At 39.5% G+C, this 7,797-nt stretch overlaps 1 long non-coding RNA gene across 1 annotated transcript; it reads right to left on the minus strand.

Annotated features, from left to right (window-relative positions):
• Nucleotides 1-256: 256 nt before the first annotated feature.
• On the minus strand, nt 257-6,989 carry LOC141278706 (uncharacterized). The gene is made up of 3 exons (XR_012331772.1): nt 6,641-6,989; nt 2,538-2,642; nt 257-298 (listed from the first exon to the last, which is right to left on the minus strand). It is a non-coding gene; the product is annotated as an uncharacterized lncRNA (long non-coding RNA).
• Nucleotides 6,990-7,797: the final 808 nt, after the last annotated feature.

Here is a 7,797-nt window from a genome sequence, read left to right on the forward strand (position 1 = left end):
AAGGAATATATATATATAACTGAATCACTCTGCTGTACATCTGAAACATTGTAAATCAACTATACTTCAATAAAAAAAAAAAGAAAAAGAAAACGTTTGCTGGCCCTCAAGTTTGACCATGGTTGTCATAGTCCATGTAAGAGATAACAGGTGTGGTGGTGCAGGAGTGGGAGAGATGCTCCCTGGGTGGAATTATAAGGACTTAGAAATGGATTGAATTTTGCTGATGACTCCTCATCCTTCTCACTCACCTTTAGATGCTATTAAATGAGGAAGAGTATTCGGGAGAAGAAATGATCTGGTGAGACAGAAAGGTAGACAATAATTTGAGTTAGGCTTATTGAATCTGAGCTACCTGTGGAAAATACAGGTAGAGGAATCTCAGATATATGTCTAGAGAGAAGCTGGGGCTGGAGATACAGATTTGGGATTTCTTAATTTAAGATCCTCTTTGAAACACTTGCAAGGGCAGAACTGAAAGATAGTGAGTTGGCATAGAGAGAATGCAAGTCAGAAGAGATAAGGGCAAAGGCAATCACTCTGAAAATTTCAAACATTTTAAGGTTAGACAGAGGGAGATGAGCCAGAGAAGGAAAAGAATCAGAGGACAGTGTTCTAAGTAGAAATCAAGGATGAAGTTCTCTTGCTTCAAGGAAGGAACGACCTACAGCTTCAAATGCTTCAGACAGTTCCAATAAGCTGAATACTGAAATGGACTTATTACACTCAGCAATTGGCTTGTTACTGGCAGTTTTACTAAAGTTGAGGACTGCCTACTTATTATCAATATTTCCACTTGGAAGTCTCGTGGGTACCTCAGAGTCAACATATTCTTATTGGAACTCATCTTTTTCCTGAGGAAATCAGTGTTCTGTCTTTCAGTGATGACACCAGCATGTCGCCAGCTGTCTAGCCAGAAACCTGGGGATCAGGCAGGATGTGTCTTGGTTCTCCATCTCAGACAGCCAATCAATTGCCAAGTCCTGTTGAGTCTATCTCCTTAAATTTCTTCAATATTTCTAGGGCTCTGTTTCCCACTGTCATCACTATAATGCAGTTATAGTCTCTCTGCTGAACTCCTATAATAGCATTTGAACTGTTCTTTCCTCTCTGTCCTCTTTTCTCGAATTTATGCTGCTCCTACAGCCAGAGTGATCCTTTGAAAAGCAAATCTGATCAGATCACATCCCTATTTAAAGTTTTCCCACTGTTTCCCTGAAAGTAAAGTTCAAATCCTCAGCAAGGCCCAAAGACCCTCATGATTTGTCCATTGTGTGTCCCATGAACATTATTTTGTACCATTTCCCCCTGAGACCCCACAGTAAAATTACACTGGCCCTCTTCTAGTTTCTTGAAAACACCACATTTCTTTCTACCTTACAGTCTTCACACCCACTCATCCCTTAGCCTGGAATCTCCACTCCCCCCACCCCAAGCCAGCCCCTTCCCCACTTCATGTAGTGAATTCCTCTGAATTCTTTCTTTATTAGGTTATGCTACTTCCTCAGGGAAAACCTCACTTCCTCAGTCTAGACTAGCCTGCTTATCATTCTCTCACAGCTCTGGATCTTCTCTATGAGAACAGTAGGTATTATTTGGTATCTGTTTTCTCTTCTTGAAATCAGGGGCCCCATCCATCTGGCTCACTGCTGCAACCCCAGTGCCAGGGATAGGCAGTGTCTTTTCACTCAGTGATTCCTTGTGAAACGAACACGGGGGGTAGGAATGCAGAGATGGTGGGTTTTATAAGTTTTAGGTTTGATAAGTTTTCCATAAACCTGGATCCCAAAGAGAAGGAGAATAACAGTCATGGCGAAAGCAGATTCAAGATAGCAAATAGATTCAAAATAGAGATTTTTTTTTAATAGATGGGGAAGGCTTGAATATATTTGCAGAATAAAGCAAAGGAATTCTGGAGGAGGAGAAGTAAATTTCTGAGATAGAGATTGAGAGAGGGGGTAATTGGTGAAGCAAGGGAGGAGAAGGGACGCAGAGATCAGGTGAGAGCTCCAGCTACAGAAAGGAGGAGAGAACTTCTGACACTGCAGGGAAGTACAGAAGGCTTGGGGTCACAATGGATAATTGTGCATATATCTTAAAAACAATATATCAGCTTTTTTCTGAGAAACAGGAAGTTGCTCTAGGTTGAATTCTGTCTCCACCAAAATATTTATTGAAATTTGAACCCTTGATACCTGTTAATGTGACCTAATTTGGAAATAGGGTCTTTATAGATGTATTCAGGTTAAGATGAGGTCAGTAAGGTGGGCCCTAATCTGATATGACTAGTGGCCTTATAAGAAGAGTAAAAGTGTCATGTGACAACAGAGGCAGAGGATGGAGTGATGCAGCTGCCAGCCGTGGGATGCCAAGGATTGCTGGCCACCACCAGAAACTGGGAGAAGGCGGGGAGGGACGCTACCCAAAGTCCCAGAGGGAGGAGCACGGCCCTGCTGGCCCCTTGATCTTGGATATCTAGCTTCCAGAACTGTGAGAGAATTCATTTCTGTTGTTTTAGGCCACCTGGTTTATGGTACCTTGTTCTGGCCCCAGGAATGCAGTACAGACTTATGATCATTTCTTGAGAATGGTGGTGGAGTTAGTGTTGGCTTCAGGACAGTGAGGCAGGTATAGAGGAGTCACTGTGAGGAAAGACAAAGGGAGCTGATAAAATCTAGCGAAAAGCTAGCTGGATATTTCCTGAGCCTTCAAAGCTATGATAGTGTGATTAAGAATTAGAAAATAAAGATGACCATGTGAAGCAATGAAAAACACTTAGGTAAATATAATTTTTAAGCATTAAATTTAGCTGTACCCTTCCTGTTAGCCACATCTTTAGACACAGATTGGATACTTTACCTTTTAAAGTGACTTATAATGATTCCCTAAAAGAATGAATATTTTCTTAGTAGTAGTGGTTTGTTATTTGAAGGACTATGAACAACATAATAGCAACACATTTCATACAAGATATAGATTCGATTCATATTTAAGCATCTACTCTTGTGTCAGACCTCTATGGTACCTCATTTACTTTAATCATTACTTAAAGTATTTGGTCCCTTATTAACCTGAGAAAACCGAGCTTTTGAGATATCACCCAGCTAGTATGGGGGCATCAGCAAGCCCCAAAGCAGGGTCTCCTAACTTATAACTTCTAATACCTTCAAATTCTTCTTTTTTTCCATTTCAGGTCACTGAAAATGTTTTTCAGGTAGGTATTTCTTAAGCCAACCTTTAACAAATACCAAGTGCATAACAATATGTTGAAAATTCAGTGAAGATAATTCTTCAAGGGTCTAAGTCTATGAAGTAAATAGGTTTCTAGAGATTACTTGGATAAAGAAGACAGTTTAGAATACCTAAAGAGATGGCTGGGTAAACTATCTTGCTCAAATATTGCTTCTCTCTGTTGCCTTTTGACAGAAGCTGTGGAGCAGCCTGTTCAAGTTAAATTCTGGCAAAAATCCCAGAGTGCAAATATCAGGCATTATTGTTTGAAGGAAGATGCACGTGATTTAGATATCAGAATGCACAAGGCAATCCTCACAGTCTACTGGAAGTTGAAAAGGCCGACTGTGTTCTTGCCTGGATGGTCATCGCACCTCTATGTCCTAATTAAAAATTCATGGAGTGAATAAGTGAATTTCAAAATTCTATATTAGCAATATTAGCTTAGAGGTCATACACTGGATGCTACGTTGTGGCTATTTAGAGAAGCATCAACTTGCCTAGCCTTGCTGCTCTTGAACATTCTAATTTCACTGCCTGATCTGAAGGTCAAGGGTATGAACTTGATGAAAAAAACCCTCCTTTGGGGAATCATTAGAGGAAGCATGCCCCAGTTCACCACCAGTGATCACAGAGGAGGGGGTACAAATGGAGCACAAAGCATACTTGCCCTTCAGTGACCCTCAAAGCACCCTGTGGCTCCATGTGTCTTTGACCACGTTTATAGCCTTCCATTGCCTTTTGCGGTTACTGTGAAGCCCCCAGGGGAGAAAGATGATCTCAGGTAGCCAGGACCCATACTGTGCAGGATTGCTGAGATCACAATCAACAGTGCTGATTATATATATATGCAGTACTAACTGCATGGTCTTTATCTGTGGGATCAGGAACCACACTGACATATATCATCCGACGCTGTGTTTTGCACCACATCTGGGCATTAAGATGGGAAGTGATAGGAACCCCATAAGGGGCGTGGATTTTACAACGACATAGTATTTCCTTTCCAAATCTGAAAAGCAGTGTTGGATAGCTCAACATTTGATTAACTCAGAATATCTAACGAATAATTAAAATAAAAAACACCACGTGCAGGCTCCCTGAGGCTCTGAAATCTTCTCAGCTGGAATATAAATATCTCCTCAATGCTCACAATGCTTTAATCACCAAAATCATGCTATCAACTACTCTTTCACTGTCACTCTTTTACAATGGCAATAAATTATACTTGAATTTTAAAAGAGAGAAGCTCTGACATTTATTTTACAAGTTCATATAACTTTATTTTGCTCTGGATGGTTCCTTTCTTTTCTCTGTGCTGGGGATAGGGCAGAGCATAGATTAATGGGGAGGAGATAGAAGAGTCTGGGACATTCCACTGAAATCTTATCCTAAAATGCCAAATCTATTTATTTACTCTTGCATAAAATTCTCAAGGTGAAATAAAGAGTAGGTATGAGAAAGTAAAAAAAGAAAAGTGAGGGAGAATGTGACAAGTTTCTATCTGAATCAAATAAAAGGATATATCCATTTGGGGATGGAAATTATACCAATGAGACAATGGAATGAAAAGATCAGCACGGTTCAATTGATATACAGTGTTGCAAATAGCCATCAAGAGGTGGAATTATTCAAGCAAGACTGTTGTTATTGGAATTACTAGAAATTTTCATAAAGAAAATTAAATAGCAATTTGATAAAAACTAATTGGCTTTTCTGTTAACAACGTGAAGAATTGGTGAAAGAGAATCAATTCAGTGGTAATGGAAGGTAAATCCATTACATTTTTCACAATGAGAAGTAGGAAAATCATTAAGGAAAAATACCAAAGGTAGACAAATTTTTTAGTATAATCTATGGTGAAAAAAAATTTAATTCTGAGTACGTAGCCTTTTGACCTTAATTCCCCTGACTGGGTTAAAAAAATATGAGCAGGCTAGACTGTCCAGCTGATGACTTGGGGAAAGAATGCTGTTATTTTTAACTAGGCAAATACTTAGAGTCATCTGTTTTGAACAAAGAAGACTGATAGTCCTGTTCTGCATTTTCCCTGCGTCTGGAGTCTGAACTTGGCTGACTCCAAATTAGGAAGAAAACACCCTTGACTCTAACACAACTTGAGAATCAGCTAAGAGTCCTTGTTAGCCATAATGTTTATGCTTTTGCTCACAATATTAAGGCACTGACACATTTTCTAAGAACAAAGGAGAGAATAAGACCCTAAAGAGTTGTCTGATGAAAGGGTCTCATACTCTGAATAAGTATTTTCAGTAAGTCATTAAATGATATCACAAATGACAATTCCAGAAATCTCAAATTGAGCAAACACCTAGCTCTGCAGGAAGAACTAACCACCCTGCATAATGTGTGGGCATAGAAGAGAATGCAATAAAGTAGAATCAGTTGTTATGAAAGTTTATCACTCATTTCTCATTGCTTATGTTTTATTTTCAGAGATCTATAGCTTGAGGTAGTAGGTTCAGCAAAAAGGAGAAAATGCATTCAACTATTTTTTGTAGATACTTTACACATAGAGTCTAAATTTATACAACTAAAGGCTACGACCTTTAGCTTAACATTGTTAGGAAATCCTGTTTATTTTACTTTACCACATTTAGGTATGTTGAGGCTGGGTTGCATTTTGATAAGTGTTATGAACTGAATTGTCACCACAAAATTCGTATGTTGAAGCCTTAACCCCCATTGTGACTATATTTGGATAGGGTCTTCAAGAGGTAATTAAGGTTAAATAAGGTCTTAAGGTGGGGCCCTAATCCCATAGGACTGTGGCCTTATAAGAAGAGAAGAGATCTTTCTCTCTGTCCTTCATGTGAGAACATGTTAGAAGGTGGCTGTCTATAAACACCTCACCTAAAAATGATTCAGCCAGCACCTTTGATCTTGGACTTCCCAGCCTCTTGAACTGTGAGACAAAAATTTCTGTTGTTTAAGGAAACTGTTGTTTAATACCAGTCTATGGTATTTTGTTATGGCAGCTCTAGCTGATTAAGACAGTTAGATTCAGTCTCCCTCTGATTGTCCCTTTTCCTGGGGAATGGCCCGCCAGGCTTTAATTCAGAGTTGGGCAAGTTTTTGTTTCCTCAGCACCAAGAGAGACAACGGGAAAGTCAGCTCTGCTTACAGCAGATTTTAGATAGAGATTTTAAATTTCTTGCCACATGTAACTTCAGAATTAGTAAAGTCTTGGATCATTAAACTCTGTGTATTTGAGGCTCCCTAAGTTCCCAATTTTTGTCATTCCAACCCTCAAGCAACCGCCTACAGTTTGCCATTTTCTCTGCCCACGGCATCACCTTCACATGGGCCAAACCCCAAATCTCAGTCTCTAGTCCACCCAGAATTAGTAAATGCCCTCAGGAAGAAAAAAAGGTTCAGACCCTCAGCTCACCTCTGAGAGGCTCTCCCTTCTCCAGAATTTCAGTCCTTGAGGTCCTCTTCCTTCTGAAGCTCTTGGATCCGTTTTAAAAAGATGAGCTGTGTATTTTATCTGACTTTTCTGATTGTTCTTGGCAGGAGCATTGGCCTGCCTCAAACTGTTCCATTCTGTTCCATCCATGTAGTTCCTTTTGGATCTCATTTCATTAAGGGTTCAAAAAGCCCTGGAGAGCAGCTCCTCCGTGGTCACCAGACATGGACCAGAGCTAGAGGAAGTGAGTCTGGTAGGAAGAGCATGGAGTCTGAAGTCAGGCAGGCTGGAGTCCTTCTGATTCTTCTACTCATCTGCTGGGACAGTAGGAAACTCATGCAGTGGCGGGGAGCACCGGCTTGTGAAGCAGATGGCCTGGGCTGTATACTGGTTCCACGGATTGTTGTGTGAAATTGCAACATTTACTTAAACTTCCCTCGCCCTCTGTTTCCACTTTATAGAATATGAACAATAATAATAACTACTATGTAGGATTTTTATAAAGAACGAATGCAATTTTAAAAATTGAAGTATAGTTAACTTACAATGTTGTATCAGTTTCAGGTGTACAGCAAAGTGATTCATATATATACATACTTTTTCAGATTCTTTTCCATTATAGGTTATTACAAGATATTAAGCATGGTTCCCCACGTTATAGAGTAGGTCCCTGTTGTTTATCTATTTCATATATAGTAGTGTGTATATGTTAATCCCAAACTCCTAATTTATCTCCCCCTGCCCGAACCCTGCTACCACTATCCCCTTTAGTAACCATAGGTTTGTTTTCTGTGTCTGTGAGCCTATTTCTGTTTTGTGAATAAGTTCATTTGTATCATTTTAAGACTATATGCGATTTAATGCACAGGACTTGAGTCAATAAAAACCAGCTCTTGTTGTTATCACTAACTTGGAAAAGTTACATATTCTCACTAAGTTGATTTCCTCATGAACAACAACAAGGATGAATGTAATACCTGTCCCAGGCTGGGCGTTAGGATTAAATGAAAACCTGTGTTAGTGATACGACAATGTAGTTAGTACCATATAGTACTCTCGTCACAGGTGGCTACTCAATAATTAGTTTACTTTCCATCTTACAAACTTTCTCTGAGGTAAAATAAGATTGCTTACATTTC

Source organism: Tursiops truncatus, chromosome 5, assembly GCF_011762595.2.
Source record: "Tursiops truncatus isolate mTurTru1 chromosome 5, mTurTru1.mat.Y, whole genome shotgun sequence".
Classification (NCBI taxonomy): Eukaryota; Metazoa; Chordata; class Mammalia; order Artiodactyla; family Delphinidae; genus Tursiops; species Tursiops truncatus.